This window comes from Gymnodraco acuticeps, unplaced genomic scaffold, assembly GCF_902827175.1.
Source record: "Gymnodraco acuticeps unplaced genomic scaffold, fGymAcu1.1, whole genome shotgun sequence".
In the NCBI taxonomy this organism is placed as follows: Eukaryota; Metazoa; Chordata; class Actinopteri; order Perciformes; family Bathydraconidae; genus Gymnodraco; species Gymnodraco acuticeps.
Genome location: NW_022992343.1, coordinates 474,211 through 494,340, shown reverse-complemented (window position 1 = coordinate 494,340; position 20,130 = coordinate 474,211). Strand labels below are relative to the sequence as shown.

General features: G+C 41.8%; 1 protein-coding gene across 1 annotated transcript in view; it reads right to left on the bottom strand.

Annotated features, from left to right (window-relative positions):
- The window catches only part of ripor3 (RIPOR family member 3), a 121,642-nt gene that overhangs the window by 65,680 nt on the left and 35,832 nt on the right, over positions 1-20,130 (bottom strand).

Here is a 20,130-nt window from a genome sequence, read left to right as displayed (position 1 = left end):
ATTGTCATGACATTTTGTACAGGCAGTTATTGACACCAGAAGATCAAGCCTAATGTATTTGGTGATGCCTTGGATTCCATACCACCCTCAACAGATAACACATATCTCAAGATCTCACAGTTCCCAGACAATAACTCTTGCTGACTTTGGTGAGTCCCTGACTTCACAGGCGGGGTCCAAGCTCAGTGTTACAGGGCAGAGGTGGGACCAAGTCATTGTTTTTCAAGTCCGAGTCAAGTCTCAAGTCTTTGCGCTCAAGTCCAAGTCAAGTCTCAAGTCAGGATGGGCAAGTTCAAGTCAAGTCCTAAACTTTGACAAAACGAGTCTTAAACAAGTCCTTATGTGCTTTTCACCAAATGTAATGACATCGATCAACAGAATAATAGTTAATAATCAAACTGCTCTTTATTAGTCACATTAATAATTTAATAATCAATTTTCTCTCTGCTGGTAAAGTAACGTGTTTTTCTTCTAATTTAAGAGGGATAAGTAAGGTAAGGCTACCGTGGCTTATCTTTCTTACAGTGCAGACGCTTTTTCTGCTTGCTCTTGCCTCTGCTTACTTTTTATGCTGATTTTCCTATTCTTATTCTCTGAAAACTTAGAGCAGCGGCTCCTGGACATTAACTTATCACTGGGACAGTTCATCTTCGTAAATAGACGGAGGGTTTCAGCCATATTTCAACATTTTTACGACGACCTCAGTCTTACAGTAGCGTGGCCTAGCAACAGCTAAAGCCTGGTAGGCTACTGCATGCTATTTAGCTTAAGCTAGTTGGTAGCAAAATGCCTCCGTTCTCTACAGATGACATCCACAAACTTATACAGAAGATGGCTGTGTTGGAAATGAAAATGCAACGGTTGGAAGTTAACATGGAAGTGAATGGACTATGTCGTGGGAATGACACAACTTTACCAGTGTTGCAAAATAATGGAAAAGGGTATGCTAACTCACAGCTAGTTAGCAGCTACAAGGATTCCAAGGAACAGGAGGGCTGTGTACCGGGTAATAAATCTACAAGTGGTAGTCCTCCCTGGAACTTTCTGGGTGCAAAGCCTAAGAGTAAATCATTTCCATGGGATTTGGGAGGACGGATGACAGGCAGAGCCCAGCGCTCTGGAATCTGTGATGCGACCGGCTGGCCTGCATTGTTATCACCCAGGAAGAGCGCGTCTTCAACCCCTAAACAGCCGTGGACAGCTGCTAAAGGAAGAATTACAAACAATCCTCCTAAACCACCAAGTGTGCCAATCCAGAACAGATACGCTCCGCTGACCGAGAGCCGGAGATCTCTTTCTGATGACCTGGATAACCCGTCCTCTTCACACAGCAGGGTAAGGACCAATAGCTACTCCAAAAGTAAAAGGCTAGAGGGAAAGCTAACGACTGGGCCTGAAACTCTGATTGTGGGTGACTCTGCTGTAAGAGATGTAAAAGGTCTGTGTAGTAAGAACAACACCAAAGTACTCTGTTTTCTCAAGGATGTGGTCTCTGACTTGGCTGAGAAGATCCTGCATATTGGGGCTGAACATCCGACTGTGAAGAATGTGGTACTGCACATTGGAACAAATTATGTTGTGAAACAACAGTCAGAAGTGCTGAAAAAAGACTTTAAATGTTTGTTGGAAACTGCCAGCTCTCTAAATGCAGAGGTGTTCATCAGTGGCCCTCTACCGCCAGTCAGAAGAGGAGTGGAGAGATTCAGCAGATTGTTTGCACTGAACACCTGGCTTTCAACTGTCTGTACTGACCATTCTGTCCATTTTATTGACAATTTTTACTTTTTCTGGGATCGCAGACATCTTTTCAAGGCAAATGGAGTTTGTCTGAACAAATCAGGAGTGAAATTGTTTATCTCTAACATATTCAACTGCCTGCGTCATCAATCTGTTCCCTCTGCCAAGGGCAAGCGGCAAGAGGAATCAAAACAGGAGAAAGACACAACACATCGCGCAGAAAACCCTGAAGAATTATCACTGCACCCGCCTGAGGAATGTTCTATGAGACACATGGAGGAGTCTCCACTGCCCGTCACCCCCCCCCCCCCCCCCCCCCCCCCCCCCTGTCAACGCCTTTGAGGATACTCTTCATTCATCCCCCAGCTCTCTCTACTCTCCGCTCACCCTTTCACCCTCGCCCACCCCCCTGGAGTTCAATGACCACATGAAGGCGACACGCAGGGCTGGCACTGATTCCTTCCTGGAGTTCAATAACCAAACTAAGGCGATACGCAGGGCTGGCAGCATGTCCTTTACCCCCGCTCCTCAACGACGCCCACCAAAATCACTGAAGCAGAGACGCGCACCATCTCCCCCGTCTTCATCAAGAAAGCATCTGCAGTCTCCGAAGCCTGATAAGGATGTGTGTGTACAAAATGCAACAAACTCTTACTGATATGTGCTGGGTCCAGGCTCAAGGGCGTATGGCACTCTCAACTCTTTCCAGGACATGACGAGGCCCTGCCTGCCTATAGCTTTGCCGATATCTGTGTTGATAGGTAATAGATTACGAGCTGTGTATCATCTTAGTTACAGGAAGCGCTCAAACGTTTGTGTGAGTTTATCTAATTTAGCAGTGATTCCATGTCAGCCACAGCTTGTTACAAAAAACATGACTGATAGTGTGTTTAACAAACTTAAACTAGCTTTATTAAATGTCAGGTCTTTGGCAGGAAAAACATTTTTAATCAATGATTTGATCACTGAGCACAATCTCGATTTTATGTTTTTAACAGAAACTTGGATTTAACAAAATAACAGTGCAGCTGTTCTTATCGAATCAACACCTCCCAACTTTAGTTTTATGAGTCAGGAAAGAATGTATAAGAAAGGGGGTGGAGTTGCTATTCTGTTCAATGATTCTCTTCAATGCAGGAAGACATCGTATGGAAACTTTGATTCTTTTGAATATGTGGCCCTTCAGCTGAAATGCTCCTCTCGAGCTCTGTTCCTAAATATCTATAGACCACCCAAATACTGTGCAAGCTTTTTTGATGACTTTACTGAACTGCTGTCTATAGTGTGTATTGACTTTGACCGTCTAGTCATTGTTGGTGATTTTAACATCCATGTTGACAACCCCCAGGACAGAGGGGCAACATAACTGTGTTGTGTTCTTGATAGCTATGGACTGACTCAGCATGTGACGGAGCCCACGCACAATAAGGGGCACACTCTGGACTTAATTATCTCAAAGGGTCTGAATATCTCTAAGGTTGTGGTGACTGATGTTGCACTCTCTGACCATTCCTGTGTTTTCTTTGAGAGCTCTATTTCTGTTCACAAAAATGTTCAAAAAGAGGTAACCACAAAGCGATATTTAACTGAAAATACTAGGGAAATGTTTACTAAGAATTTTTCTTCCACACTTGCCCCTGCTAACATCTCAGTAAATGAGCTAGTAGATCATTTTAATTCAAAAATTAAAAATGTTATAGATGCCATTGCTCCAACTAAGGTAAAGGAAGTGACTGGGAAGAAAATATCTCCATGGAGAAAGGCCATGACCGTGAGAGCAGAAAAAAGACAACAAATCTCCAGGTTCACTTTGAAATCTATAAAGAGAGACTTGGCCTTTATAATTTGGAATTGAAAAACGCACAACAATCGTTCTTCTCTGACATCATTACCAAAAACAAAAACAACGCACGTGCCTTGTTTGCTACCGTCGACAGACTGACTAACCCCCCAGTGTCAGTAGCCTCTGAATTTCTATCCACCAGGGCGTGCAATGATTTTGCCTCCTTTTTCACTGACAAAATTCAGAAAATCAGACAAGCAGTCAGTGCGTCTGCATCAGGTACAGCAAATGTGTTGTCTCTGTGTCCACTTAACATCAATTCAAACACCATGACACAATTCCATCAGATTAATGATAAAAACCTAGAGGACATTATACAACTTCTGAAATCCTCCTCCTGCTGCCTTGATATTATTCCAACAGGATTTTTCAAAGATGTTTTGCCTTGCATGGCCTCAGATCTACTTCATATAGTAAACAAATCTCTTCACTCAGGTATTTTTCCACAGGCCCTGAAAACTGCAGTCATTAAACCGCTCTTAAAAAAGAATAATGTAGATGCTACAGTAATGAACAATTACAGGCCCATATCAAACCTCCCATTTCTAGGTAAAATCATTGAAAAAGTTGTTTTTCAACAGTTGAGTAATTTCTTGCATTTAAATTACTGTTTCGATGTGTTCCAGTCAGGCTTTCGTCCAAACCACAGCACTGAGACTGCTCTTGTAAAGGTCTTTAATGACATCCACTTAAACACAGACAGTGGCAGAACTTCAGTGTTAGTATTATTAGAACTCAGTGCTGCGTTTGACACTGTTGACCACAGCATATTACTAGACCGACTGGAAAACTGGGTGGGACTTTCGGAAAAAGTTCTAAATTGGTTTGAATCCTATTTAAAGGACAGAAACAACTTTGTTTCTATAGGTAAATACACATCTGAGTTGACAAATATGACATGTGGGGTTCCTCAAGGCTCCATCTTGGGGCCTCTTCTTGACTCAGACTGGCTCAGATAATGAAAAACAACAAAATAAGTTACCATAGCTATGCGGATGACACACAAATTTATGTAACAATTTCACCAGGAGACTATGCTCCAATTCAAACACTGAGTAAGTGCATTGAACAAATCAATGACTGGATGTGTCAGAACTTTCTCCAATTAAACAAAGATAAAACTAAGGTAATGGTTTTTGGAGCGAAGGCAGAACGTATAAAAGTTAGCGCTGAGCTTCAGTCTGCAATGTTCAAAACAACAGATAAAGCCAGAAATCTAGGTGTAGTCATGGACTCTGACCTGAGTTTCAACAGTCACATTAAAACAGTTACTAAATCAGCCTACTATCACCTAAAGAATATATCTAGGATTAAAAGACTAATGTCACAGCAGGATTTCGAAAAACTTGTCCATGCTTTGATCTTCAGTAGACTCGACTACTGCAATGGTGTCTTCACAGGTCTCACTAAAAAATCTATTAGAAAGCTGCAGCTGATTCAAAACGCCGCTGCTCGAGTCCTCACTAACACTAAGAAAGTGGATCACATCACTCCTGTTCTGAAGTCTTTACACTGGCTTCCTTTGTGTCAAAGAATGGATTTCAAAATACTGCTGCTGGTTTATAAAGCACTGAATGGTTTAGGCCCAAAATAAATTTCTGACCTCCTGCTAAATTATGAACCATCCAGATCTCTCAGGTCCTCAGGGACTGGTCAGCTTTCTGTCCCCAGAGTCAGAACTAAACATGGTAAAGCAGCGTTCAGTTATTATGCTCCAAATATCTGGAACAAACTCCCAGAAACCTGCAGGTCCGCTGCAACTCTGACTACTTTTAAATCCAGGCTGAAGACTTTTCTTTTTGTCGCTGCTTTTAATTGAACTATTCATATCTTAGACTGCACTGTAACTTTTATCCATGTATTTTTTCTTTTAATGTTTATTTTATTATCTTTTCTTTTTAATGACTGATTTTAAATGCCATTGTCTTAATGTCTTTCATTTTTTGTAAAGCACTTTGAATTGCCTTGTGTTCGGGCAGCAGAGCGGAAATGGTGGAAATCCAAACACCGTGACGACCTCCTAACCTATCAGGCTCTCCTCTCCTATTTCTCTGCTTCGATCTCTCAGGCAAAAAGCACTTTCTTTCAAGATAAGATCCAATCTTCCTATTCCAATCCCAAAAAACAATTTTCCATCTTCTCCTCCCTTCTGGACCCCCCCAAAGCCCCTTCCCCCTCCTCCCTTCTGTCAAGCGACTTTGTTAACCACTTTGAAAAAAAGGTTGATGATATTCGCTCTTCTTTTTCTGACTCACCTCTACTCACCGCTGGATCACCAGACCCTCCTTTCACCCACACACTAACCTCCTTTTCCCCTCTCTCTCCAAGTGAGGTTCTTACCCTCATTACCTCTGCCCGCCCTACCACCTGTCCTTTGGACCCTATCCCTTCAAACCTCCTTCAGACTATCGCTCCTGATATTCCACCGTTTCTCACCCATTTCATCAACACTTCTCTGACTTCTGGTCACTTTCCAAACAGTCTCAAGGAGGCAAGAGTAAACCCTCTCCTAAAGAAACCCACTCTCAACCCGTCAGATGTTATAAACTACAGGCCTGTCTCTCTCCTCCCGTTCCTGTCTAAAGCACTTGAACGCGCTGTCTTTAGACAACTCTCCTGCTATCTCCATCAGAACAACCTTCTGGATCCGCACCAGTCTGGTTTCAAGGCAGGTCACTCCACAGAAACTGCCCTCCTTGCTGTCACTGAGGAACTGCACACTGCTAAAGCAGCCTCCCTCTCCTCTGTCATCATCCTTTTGGACCTGTCTGCTGCATTCGACACGGTGAATCATCAGATCCTCCTTCGCACTCTCCAAGCACTTGGAGTTTCAGGCTCTGCACTTTCCCTCCTCACCTCATACCTCAAAGACCGCACCTACAGGGTTACTTGGAGAGGGTCCGAGTCCGACCCTTGTCAATTAACTACAGGGGTCCCTCAGGGCTCTGTTCTTGGTCCCCTCCTCTTCTCCTTGTACACAAACTCGCTCGGATCAGTCATTAGCCCGCATGGTTTTTCATACCACTGCTACGCTGACGACACCCAATTAATTCTGTCCTTTCCCCGCTCAGAGACCCAGGTCGTCGCACGCATCTCTGCTTGTCTAGCTGACATCTCTCAGTGGATGTCTGATCATCACCTCAAGCTCAACCTTGACAAGACTGAATTGCTTTTCCTTCCGGGAAAAGATGGTCCCACTCTTGACCTAACAATCAACATTGGCACCTCTGTTGTTTCCCCGACTCAGACTGCAAGGAATCTGGGTGTGACCCTAGATAACAACCTGTCCTTCACTGCAAACATAGCTGCTACAACCCGCTGCTGCAGATACACGCTTTACAACATCAGGAGGATGCGTCCCCAGCTGACCCAGAAAGCGACGCAGGTTCTGGTCCAGGCTCTCGTCATCTCACGCCTAGACTACTACAACTCCCTCCTAGCTGGTCTACCTGTATGTGCCATCCAACCTCTGCAGCTCATCCAGAATGCAGCTGCTCGCCTGGTCTTCAACCTTCCTAAATTCTCCCACACCACGCCGCTCCTCCGCTGCCTTCACTGGCTTCCGGTAACTGCTAGAATCCACTTCAAGACACTGGTACTTGCATACCATGCTGCGAATGGATCTGGCCCTTCCTACATCCAGGACATGGTTAAACCGTACACCCCAGCACGTGCACTCCGCTTTGCATCAACAAAACGACTCGCTGCACCCTCGCTGCGAAGGGGACCCAAGTTCCCATCAGCAAAAACACGTGGGTTTGCTATCCTGGCTCCTAAATGGTGGAATGAGCTCCCCATTGACATCAGGACAGCAGATAGCTTACACACCTTCCGGCGCAGACTGAAAACTCATCTCTTTCGACTCCAATTCGAGCGATAGAACTATTAACAAAGCACTTATATACTAATAAAGGGTTTGCTTATCTAAAGCCAGTTGAGTAGCACTTGAAATGTTTTTGCTCTATGAAACCTGATGTACTTATATGATTCTGTTTTCTTCAAGTTTGTATTTTGTTGGTCGAACGCACTTATTGTAAGTCGCTTTGGATAAAAGCGTCAGCTAAATGCAATATAATGTAATGTGTTGAAAAGTGCTATATAAATAAACTTGCCTTGCCTTGCCTTGCCTTGCCTTGCCTTGCCTTACCGTGACGGTTTGATTCAATCAATCAATCAATCAATCAATCAATCAATGTTTATTTATATAGCCCAATATCACAAATGTTACATTTGTCTCAGTGGACTTTACAGTTTGTACAAAATATCAGATTGACAATACGACACCCTCTGTCCTTAGACCCTCACATCGTACAAGGAAAAACTTCCGAAGAAAACCCACAGTTTAAAGGGAAAAATGGGAGAAACCTCAGGGAGAGCAACAGAGGAGGGATCCCTCTCCCAGGACGGACAGACGTGCAATAGATGCCGTGTGTAAATTGAAATTTGCAACATAGGTAGTCCAAATGTTTGGAAATGCATGTGTGTATAATAGGAAGATGAATCCACGAGGATATCCATCCAGGACCTATTATCCAGGACCACAGCCAGGACTCAAGATCCAGGGCTTGCGATCCAGGACAGAGGAGCGCAGGATCATCCATGACTCCGGATCCCAGCGTATATAGACACGAAAAAGAAAGAAATTTGGGGAAGCTGGGAACATGAGAGTACACAGGTATAGACAGAGAGAAGGAAGAAGTAAGATGTCCCCCGACAAACTAAGCCTATATCAGCAAAACTAGGGGCTGAATCTAATCAGCCCTAACTAAGCTTTATCAAAAAGGAAGGTCTTAAGCGCACTCTTAAAAACGGATAGGGTGTCTGCCGCCCGAACACAAACTGGAAGCTGATTCCACAAATGTGGAGCTTGATAAGAAAAGGCTCTGGCTCCCATTGTACTTTTAGAGACTCTAGGAACAACCAACAACCCTGCATTCTTGGAACGCAATGCCCTAGTAGGACAGTAGGGTATAATGAGTTCTTTAAGGTAAGATGGTGCCTGCCCATTAAGGGCTTTGTAGGCGAGAAGAAGAATTTTAAATTCTATCCTGTGTTCTATAGGGAGCCAGTGTAAGGCGGCCAGAACAGGAGTAATGTGGTCCCTTTTCCTAACTCTGGTTAGTACACGAGCTGCAGCATTTTGAATCAGCTGAAGCGACTTGACTGACTTCTTGGTACACCCTGATAATAAAGAGTTACAATAATCCAGCCTTGAAGTAACAAATGCATGGACTAGTTTCTCTGCATCGTTTTGAGGCAAGATATGCCTGATTTTTGCAATGTTACGTAGATGGAAGTAGGCGGTCCTTGAAATTGATTTTATGTGGGCGTTAAAGGATAAATCCTGATCAAATATAACACCAAGATTCCTTACAGTCTCACTGGAGGCCAAATTAATGCCATCCATAGTTAGTATATCCTTAGATAATTTGTTTCGTAGATTCTTCGGGCCAAGTACAATAACTTCAGTTTAGGTCGTGTTTAACATCAAAAAGTTTAAGGTCATCCACGTTTTTAAGTCCTTAAGGCAGTCTTGAATTTTATTTAGATGATTAATTTCATCAGGCTTGATTGATAAATATAGTTGAGTATCATCCGCATAACAATGAAAGTTTACAGAATGATTCCTTATAATATTGCCTAACGGAAGCATATATAATGTGAACAAAATAGGTCCGAGCACTGAGCCCTGTGGCACTCCATGGCTAACTTTGGTTTGCGTGGAAGATTCATCATTGACACGTACAAACTGAGAGTGTTCAGATAGATAGGACCTAAACCAGCCTAAAGCAGTTCCCTGTATGCCAACTAAGTGCTCTAGTCTTTGCAATAAGATATCATGTTTGATAGTATCAAATGCAGCACTGAGATCGAGCAAAACAAGAATAGAGACACGTCCCTTGTCAGAGGCTATTAGAATGTCATTTGTGACTTTAACCAGAGCTGTCTCTGTGCTATTATGTGTTCTAAAGCCAGACTGAAAATCTTCAAATAAATCATTGTTTTTTAAGTAATCACACAACTGTTTTGCGACCGCTTTCTCAAGAATTTTTGAGAGGAACGGAAGATTGGAAATAGGTCTATAATTGGCTAAAACCTCTGGATCGAGGTTGTGCTTTTTAAGAAGCGGTTTTATCACTGCTACTTTGAATGATTGTGGAACATAGCCTGATAATAAAGACATATTCATAATATTTAATAAAGAAGTGCTAATTAATGGAAAAACTTCCTTCAACAGCTTAGTTGGAATTGGGTCTAACATACACGTTGATGGTTTAGAAGAGAGAATCATTGAATTTAATTGTTCAAGGTTTATGGCTGAAAAGCATTCTAGTTTACTATCTAGTGTAATATTAGAACTTACGTTTCCGGGAGCTGTTGATAACACTATACTGGTCAAAGGCAAGAGGTCATTAATTTTGTTTCTAAGAGTAACAATTTTATCGTTAAAAAAGCACATAAAATCATTACTACTGAGTGCTATGGGAATAGAAGGCTCAATCGAGCTGTGGCTTTCTGTCAGCCTGGCTACAGTGCTGAAAAGAAATCTTGCATTATTCTTATTCTCATCTATTAATGAAGAGTAGTAGGCTGCTCTCGCTTTACGCAGTGCTTTCTTATATTCATTGAGAGTAATATGCCAAATTAAACGAGATTCTTCAAGTTTAGTGGAACGCCATATCCTTTCAAGTTGTCTCGACTTTTGCTTTATTTTGCGGGTTTCGGCATTATGCCATGGAGCTAATCTATGTTGTTTTATTTTCTTCTTTTTCAAAGGAGCAACAGAGTCTAATTTTATTCGCAGCGCATCTGTAGCACTATCAACAACATGATCAATTTGGGGTGGTGTACATTTTGTATAAGTTTCCTCCCTTACATGCAGACATGCTATCGAGTTAAGTATTGGTGGAATCTCTTCCTTAAATTTGGCTATAGCACTAACAGATAGGTTTCTGCTGCAGGAGCTTTTGACTAATGCTTTGAAGTCTCGTAACAGTACTTCAAAAGTTACTAAGAAATGGTCGGATAAAGCAGGATTATGCGGTTCGACTAATAGTTGCTCAATTTCAATACCATAAGTCAGAACAAGGTCGAGAGTGTGATTATAGCAGTGGGTTGGTTTATTTACACTCTGAAAAAAACCAACAGAATCTAATATAGAGTTAAATGCAACAGTAAGGCTATTTTTATCATCGTCAACATGAATATTAAAGTCACCTACGATAATTACTTTATCTGTTTTAAGTACCAAAGTTGATAAAAACTCAGAGAATTCAGATAGGAATTCTGAATAAGGACCTGGTGCACGGTACACTGTAGCAAATAAGATTGGCTGCAAAGTTTTCCAGGTCGGATGCGTAAGACTAAAAACGAGACTTTCAAAGGAGGTATAATTTAATTTTGGTTTAGTATTGATAAGCAAACTTGAGTCAAAGATTGCTCCAACTCCACCTCCTTGGCCCGTGCCTCGGGCAATATGAGTATTCATATGGCTGGGTGGAGTGGCCTCATTTATGCTGACATATTCTTCATGTCTCAACCAAGTTTCAGTGAGACAGCATATATCAATATTATAATCTGATATTAAATCATTTACCAATATTGCTTTAGATGCTAGAGATCTTATGTTTAAGAGACCACATTTAATATTCCTGTTTTGTTGCACTGTAGTAGTTGTTACATTTACTTTTATTAGGTTATTATGTATGACACCTCTATTAGGTTTTACCTTAACTTGTCCTTGGGCAGACACACACACCGCTAATATTGGGTATTTTATTGGGTTCGGGATTCCTATGGATGACTGCCTAGGAGAGAGCGCAGAGAAGCGTGTAAGACTGCGACTCCGCCTCCTGGTCTCAACTCCAGTTTGTCATGGATTAAGTCCACAATGCCCTGAAATGTTTGCCGAAATGAGATTTGCACCTTCCAAAGTAGGATGAATGCCGTCTCTCTTAATCAGACCAGGTTTTCCCCAGAAGGCTGTCCAATTATTTACGAAGCCCACATTGTTTGCTGGGCACCACCAAGACAACCAGCGCTGAAATGATGACATGCGGCATACATGTCATCATTGATCAGATTGGGGAGGGGACCAGAGAAGATTACGGTGTCCGACATTGTTTTAGCATAACTACACACCGACTCCACATTAAGTTTGGTGCATTCTGATCGGCGTATACGAACATCATTACCACCGACGTGAATAACAATCCTACTGTATTTACGTTTATTTTTAGCCAGCAGTTTAAGATGCGCCTCAACGTCGCCCGCTCTGGCCCCCGGAATGCATGTGACTGTGGAGGCTTCGGTCTCTAATTTCACGTGTCTCATAATAGAGCTACCAATAACCAGAGTTGGCTTCTCAGCGGGTGTCTCGCTGAGTGGGGAATATCTGTTAGATACGTGAACGGGTTGGTGGGGACCTGCGGGTTTCGCGTTATGCCCCTTCTGAACAGTCACCCAGTCTGCCTGCTGCTCGGGAGTTGCCGGGGGACGGCTAATAGGAGCTATCTTTTGCCGGTCCGCACCGGCTAACATGGGCTTTACTGTAGCTGAGTTACTTTCTAAGATGCGGAGCCGGGCTTCTATGGCTATGATTCCCGCCTCCAACCTAACAACTATACTACATTTAACACATGTACCGGTACCAGTAAAGGAGGTAGGGAAGTAACCAAACATGAGACAGTTAGAGCAGGAAATAGCACCCGAGTTTAATGTATAAGATCCCTGATGTTAAGGTGACCAGAATGTTTATTTCCACTGTGTACAACATGTTATAAGGGACCCACAATCTATCTTTATGCAAGGGATAATGTGCAGCGAGGCGGTCTCTATGGGCAAAAGAACACCTGAATCTAGATCCCTCTGCATGTGGTACTTTAAGTATATTTTGATGCTAATACTTTTGTACTTTTACTTGAGTAACATTTTGAATGCAGGACTTTTTATTGTAACCGAGTATTCCTACACTCTGGTACTTTTACTCAAGTACAAGATCTGAACTTCTCCCACCTCTGACAATAAATCCTGAGTGGTTACCCAAAGAAAAACCCTGCTCTGAAGGTTATTTTCATTTTACAAATCCAGCACTCACCTTTGCTTTCTCCAATATCATTGAAATGCAGCCAGATGCTGCTTCTTTTTTCGGTTTTCGCAAATGTCTTGACTTTTTCCGACGCGCTTGCATTTAAATCCGGCTTCCCGTCGCTCTGTGTAGCTGGCCCCCCCCACCCTTCTTTCACATAATGGTATGATCCTAGTGTGTCCTCGCATATTATTGGCCGCATGGTGGCTCAGCAAAATAAAGTCCCGCCCCTGCCTGCATGGATTCACAGCAAGAGTAGGAGCGGCTGAAGATTCTGCTCTCCCCGACTGGAGTCTGCTCTTCTAGCGGCATCTTGCGATCGGCGTGTTGCAGACCCCTGAATTAAAGTATCAAGTCACCTAAAGTCAGAAGGCTCAAGTCCAAGTCAAGTCCCGATACATTGGTGTACAAGTCCAAGTCGAGTCGCAAGTGTTTTGTGATTTTGTCAAGTCAAGTCCAAAGTCATCAAATTGGTGACTCGAGTCTGACTCGAGTCCACACCTCTGTTACAGGGCACTGGCCAGTGGCGTAACTACCGACGGTGCAGACGGTGCAACACACCGGGATCCAGAGCCAGCCAGGGGCCCATGCAAAAATAAAATTGGGGCCCCAATGGCATTGACCGGTTCTCATACTGCCCAACAATCTGAATATCTTGAAAAGTACCATTGCAAAAGTGTGCAATTTTGTAAAAGCATATCAGATATATCAAGTCAGACATTATAATATATGCTTTAAGATTAAAGCATGTCAAATGCACTAGTATAAACCCAAAAGAGTAGCAAATAATAGTAAAACGTTTGACGTTAAAATGAGCATAAGATGCCCCCTTTAATCCATCAGGATTTAAAATTAATTCTGTCATCCTCTGATCTTCATCGATCTTCAACTTTTTAAGATAGTGAATGAGATCATACAGGTTTGTGAATGTATTTCGCTTCCAATGCATGTATACAGTTTATTGTTCTTTATTTGACATGTAGCTGCTATAGTTCAAAACAAAGACGTCTAAAGATGTTGTGTTGCATGATGAATAATAATGGTTGTAGATATGGCCGACTGCGTCTGACATTTCATCTGCATTAAATAAAACTTCAAAGAAAAAATATTATTGTATAGGTTTATGACCATTGGTTCATTCCCTGTATTATGATGAAGAGAAAAGAAAACATCAAAGTGTGGCACAAAGTAAAAAAGGTAAATCGCTGATGAAGAACATGCGATAACTGTAAATAAATCCTGTCCTGTTTTGTTTTCATTCAGAGGTACACATGCTGCACATAAAAATGCTGTGTGTAAGTAAACAGTAACAAAGCTCACACACACCACACACACACACACACACACACACACACACACACACACACACACACACACACCACACACACACCACACACACACACACACACACACACACACAAACACAGTCTGGATGCCATCTGCTCAGATGCTTTCATGTGGTTCCTGTTAGTTTGGTTGAAATAAAACAACAGCATCACTATTCTGTTTGTCTACATGTTCGTGAGCTTTAAATAAACTATCAAAAGGATAGTTTGGATGTTTTGAGGCGTGTTAGTGCAGTGGATGGAGAAGAAGCATTAATTAGCCACTTAAAAAACAATATCAGTGAAGTCGTAGCTATTGTTTTAAATATGTCACTACTTTACCTTGTAGTGAGACAGCTATACTGTACAGTCAATGTTTCCAACAGGGAGCTGAAGCGATCACATTTTTTTTTTAACTAGCTCTGTTCAAAAGCACCAGACTCCATTGAGAAATTAGTTGCTGGTCTACCCCTGCCTTAATCGCTTAATTAGTTTCTCTTATTGTGTGCCTTTTGTGAAACTGAACGAACCAAATTCACAATACAAACTGACCGATTGAGGCAAAGGTGGACAAGCAACTCCTTGAAAATTACTCTTTGTTTCTATGTCTGGTGCTTTTAAACCCAGCATAGGCACATTCTTCTGTACTATCAGAAAGGGCAGTCAGGCAGCATGTAAAGTGGTGAAAATAATCGAAATATAACATATGTATACTTTTTTTTAAAGGTGGCTAACTTTCCATTTCAAATATTTTCAAATCATCTTTAAAAATATGTCTAATGTGGAAAAACTATTTTACAGATCCAGTCTGTTCATTGTTTAATTATTCTCTCTGTAGATCTTCTTCATGGTAAAATCCTGAAATTAAATAAATAAACGGAATCAAGGTCAGCTGCCCCTGTGACGAGGATTCAAACCAACAGCATGAGCAGGAACACGCTGTCAGTGTAAGTAGTTTGCAGTCCTGATCCATGTTGTAAAAAACTCTGGTCCTGATGCCAGAACCAACAGAGTCACCAAGCAACCAGGCCTAACACACAGGGATGGAGAAACCAGGTCTTCAACTGTACAACACACACACACACCATTTTTTTTCTCCAAGGTCACGTGTCTTTAAAAAAAAGTATAATCTTGGTTTATATGTCATCATTTCCTGTCTATTAACTCTCTAACCCTTACTCTAACCCCATTTCCTCCTCTTTGAATCACTCATTTCAAAAAGAGTGCAAAGTACTTTTTTAAAGAAACCTACAAGAATTAAATCAAATGACATTAGATAGATAGATAGATTCAACTTATTGTCATTACACAGTACAGGTACCATGTAACAAAACGGTTTCTCTGCATTTGACCCATCCTAGTGTTAGGAGCAGTGGGCTGCCATTATGTACGGCGCCCGGGGAGCAGTGTAGGGAACAGTGCCTTGCTCAGGGACACCTCGGTAGCACTTGGTCTTGCCGGGACTTGAACTGGTGACCTTCCAGTTGCCAGGCCAAGTCCCTATGGGCGGTGGTGGCGAATTAGCCTCCTCTCCTCCTTGATATTTGTATCCAACTATATCTCAGCTGTGTGTTAATTATTTTTGAAATGTATTTACATTTATTGTAAGCTTAATATATAAAATGCTCAATCATTCAATCTTAAAATGCAAAACTGTGAGAAATGAAGCGGAAACCTTCCAGCTGAAAAATGAAGTTAGCGCAGAAGTGCAACCAACTGCAGTTCCTTCAATTACCACTTGAGACTGGTTGAGTACAAAAGTGAGTCAATTCCCATAGACCCCCATGTTAAAATGCCTAACAGCAGAAATGAACATGTTAACAGTCTGGTACAAAAAAGTGTTTTTAATCTTTATAGCTAACATCCTGTCGATGACAACTGTACAGGGGGATCACTTTATAAAACGTACCCATTCAAATTATATCTAGGCTAAAAGTTATGCATACTTAAAGTGTAGCCGCTTTTATGTTCTCACAAGCAGCTAGCCGCTAGCTGTCTGATAGGCGTGACCTCAGCTAATTATGAGTCCCTAAATTTGATCTCTGGGCATTGCTTACGGTGCCTTCTGCAGAATCTTTCATGCATATATTTTTTTTAAATAATATGGATTGTTGTAAATGATATGCCAGGCATCCTGCAGCTGTCCAATGTGCGGGCGTTGGGTGACCTCGCTGCCAGGATTCAGCTCTGTTCCCATATATATGGTTCAGTCCTGGCTGAATGCCACATTAACCAGTTGGAACAAACCATGAGTGGAATGTAAAACTGATCACACTATCAAACCAGCATAAAGTCTATTGCTGCTGACACAGATATACACTGTAGTCATCTCCACCTGTCTGCTCAGTTACAGTCTCTGGCTTCACACAGCATTTTTCAACATTCAACAGCGCACAAAGAAGCTTCAATTTGCAGGTGTCACAGTCAACTACGTCTTACAATTGTCTTATTTTACCCTCATTCCTCAAGGATTTTGTTACATCTTCTGACAAACCTCCTCATGTTTGCAGAATCAAGTTTTTTTTCTTTGTGGTTCTGTGTAATCCTTAATTATATGGTACATCTGCTTCTCTAGATTTATTTCACAGGTGCAACAACTGTTACATTTGGATTCAGATTTTACAGACAAAACATGTGGTGATTTATGAAATATGACACAGAGCTATACATTGAACTATCAAACAGTAGCATACATAAAGTAGTTTATTTGTTCCACCTTCCCAAAATGCTGCTTTCATAAAAAGCATCAGTGATTATATTCAAATACAATGATATATTAATATAACCCTCTGAAATAACCTTTGGTAAATTACTTTAAGTACTATGTTGTAACTGTACATGTTTGTGTGTCTGTTTAAGTCCCGAGGATGCATGCATGCATTCATGTATGACTCTCACTCATTTCTTTCTAACTCTTATGTGTTCCTCACAGCAGTTAAATATAGCATCTCTGTTTCTGCTCTAAATATATTTTTCCTGTCGTCTCTCCCAGTGTAAAGTGAAGGTCTCCTTAAAAAGGAACTTTTCCACAGATGTTAAAGATGTGGACTTTTCAATGCAGCACTCTCTATCACTTATATCATGTTTTGTAATACCCATATTTTTTGTTATTCCCACTGCATCTGTTCACTCATTTTCCTTTTTTCTGCATTGTGTATATTTCTTTCGGTGGTGAAAAAAATACTCAAATCTATATCCAGTATCAATAAAGCTTTATCTTATATTATACTTAAAGTGGACCTATCATGCTATATTTGAACAATATATTGTAGGGCCATACCTATATAAAGTATATAAATATAGTTTTTTTTTCAAAATACCAAAAAGATCCTGCATTTTAGCCATGCCTCATTTCGCTCTATTTTCTCTTTCCAGTGCTGTTTTTGCAGGGGGCTGATTCTGTGAGCTGCAGCTGACCACGCCCCCCTGCAGGAGAGGGGAGCGTGCTCTGAGATCAGCTGCTAGGCTGCAGCAGGGAGAAGAGGGGGAGAAAAAGAGATCTCCGTCCACCGTGTTTTATTCTTATAGAAGTAAGAAGAGAAGTAACGGGGCATAAACCCTCCTTTTTACGCAGCGGTCCAGACATAGACATCAAACGGCGACACATATGCAGTTGGCAGTTACTTTGGCATTAGGGCAGGGATATCTAGATACTTCCCAAGGTCTAACATCATGAAGTGTGCTACTTTTAAAGCAAGCAATGATGTTTTCAAATCTGTAATCCAAAAGCTCCTCCCTTTTCCCCATAATGACCGCGTCGCTGCACATTATCACTTACATATGATTATATAGAGTCATTATTCATTTGTTTTAAAGCAGGAGGCGCAAACGCTTGCCTCAGGGAGGGAGAAAAAGAGCCACAGTGGAGAATAAACAGAAGGGCAACCATGGCAACCATGCAAGGGAAGTCTTCTTTGCTGCTTTTGTGGCAGACTACAGCGCCACTTACAGGCCTGGCATATGTACTACAGCGTCTCCAGCGCTTTCGAGCAGCAATGGCCGGCCGTGGCCCAACCTCTCATTCCCCTGATAGGTGGAGAATTGACCAATAGCCGTAGCACCACTTTACTGACGTCAGTAAAGTGTTCAAATCTGGATCAGTCTGTATCAGATCCGTTGCAGCCCCTTTTTTAGAGATTTGGGTATGGAGGAAAATAGAGAGGGTTGTGTTTTCTGACACTTGGTGAGTTCCCTGACACACCGGGGACACATATTCATGTCTAAAAGACGTACACAAGTGTATTTTGCATGATAGGTCACCTTTAAGTAAAAGATGCAATACAGCTCTGTAAAAATACTTTTACCAGATTCAAAATGTCCCTTAAGTTCAAGTGAGGTAACTACCACTATGCTTTAAATTACGGTGAACTAAATGCGTGTTTTGCATTCATAAAAAGCGAGATGTGTGTCTCCTTTTTGTATTAATTTCATTATCCAAAAAAACACAGATTCCTTCATTTTTCTTTTGTTGATAGTTATCAACACATTTATTTCTTGATAATTTATTTTCTTTATCTTTACATCCTGCTGTTTTCATTCAGACTAGCCCCAGACCAGCTGATTTCACTGATGATTGATTGGCTGTTGTCTGGAGGTGTGCTGCTGCAGGTTCCTCATTCATTCTGATTGAAAATGACTGACTTGTGTAAATGCAACTGAGAGCACGTAAAAAAGACACGGAAACGCAAGTTATTGTTGTAATTATTAACATTAATAATATCTGTGGCATGTGCTTCAAATTTGAATGGAGGGAGGTACATTCCTCTAGTGATGAAGAATGCAGGAAGGGTGAAGACGGATGACATTGTATGTGTGTGTGTGTGTGTGTGTGTGTGTGTGTGTGTGTGTGTGTGTGTGTGTGTGTGTGTGTGTGTGTGTGTGTGTGTGTGTGTGTGTGTGTGTGTGTGTTGTGTGTTTTTGAAGGGTGTCTAGAGGAAAGTAATGGGGGAGATCTGGTCTTAAGAGATTAGCCTTGACCGGCAAGTGATTTACGGGGTCCCATGTGGTGAAGAGGTGGGAGGTCAGAAGCCTCTGTCTGTGTATGTGTTTGTGTGTGATTGTGTGTGTAAAAGTCTGTACCATGTCTGGCATGGTACAGAGCTATTAGCATGTAACAGACTCTCACAAGGGGCCTGTACATCGTCTGTGGTGGCAACACACACACACATTTGCACTTATGTCACATTAAACACTTAAATCTTTACACACACACACACACACACACACACACACACACACACACACACACACACACACACACACACACACACACACACACACACACACCACCACAACACACACACACACACACACACACACACACACACACACACACACACACACACACACACACACACACACACACACACATCCAATAGAGCACCTGTGGGATGTGGTGGGACGAGAGATTCAAATCATGGATGCGTAGCGGAATTCTATGTCACTAATAATTAAGGCAGTTCTGAAGGCAGAAGGGGGTTCAACCCGGTACTAGCAAGGTGTAGCTAATAAAGTGGCCAGTGAGTGTAACTACATCTCTGTGTAACACTGAAAATTATCATTATGATCATCCTTTTAACAATTATATATCATGTTGTCAAACTGAATGAAACATAAGGTTTTTACCGGCTCCGGCTGCCGCTGCACGTCAACATTGTTAACGTTAGCGCTCGATTTCGAGGATGATGTATGACAAAAAAAACGGTCTAATTTTGTCAGTTTAGCTGTTACATCTCCTTGTTCTCTCTTGTCCTTTCTTTTTTGAGCACTGCACTTGTGCTTTGGCTTGCTGTACATTATAAATGCAAGCTATTACATTTTTTATATTGCTACCGAACTTGCTGCTGCTAGCTACAGTACAGTACAGGTTGATGTAACGGTTCGCTTGTCACGCAAGGTAATGACATGAAAGGGAGCAAGGTCATTGGACAGACAAATTACCAATTCATTTAGGTTGCTTGGTTACTTGAAGTGACTTCTTTTTTTATGCATGGGCCCCGGTGCGTTGCACCGGCTGCACCATCGATAGTTACGCCACTGGGTCGACATCTGACTCATTAAAATAAATTGACTTGGTTTAAGAATAGTGCGTTTTAAAGTTTTTTAGGTCTTTGCCATCTTTTTTCCAAAACCAGGAA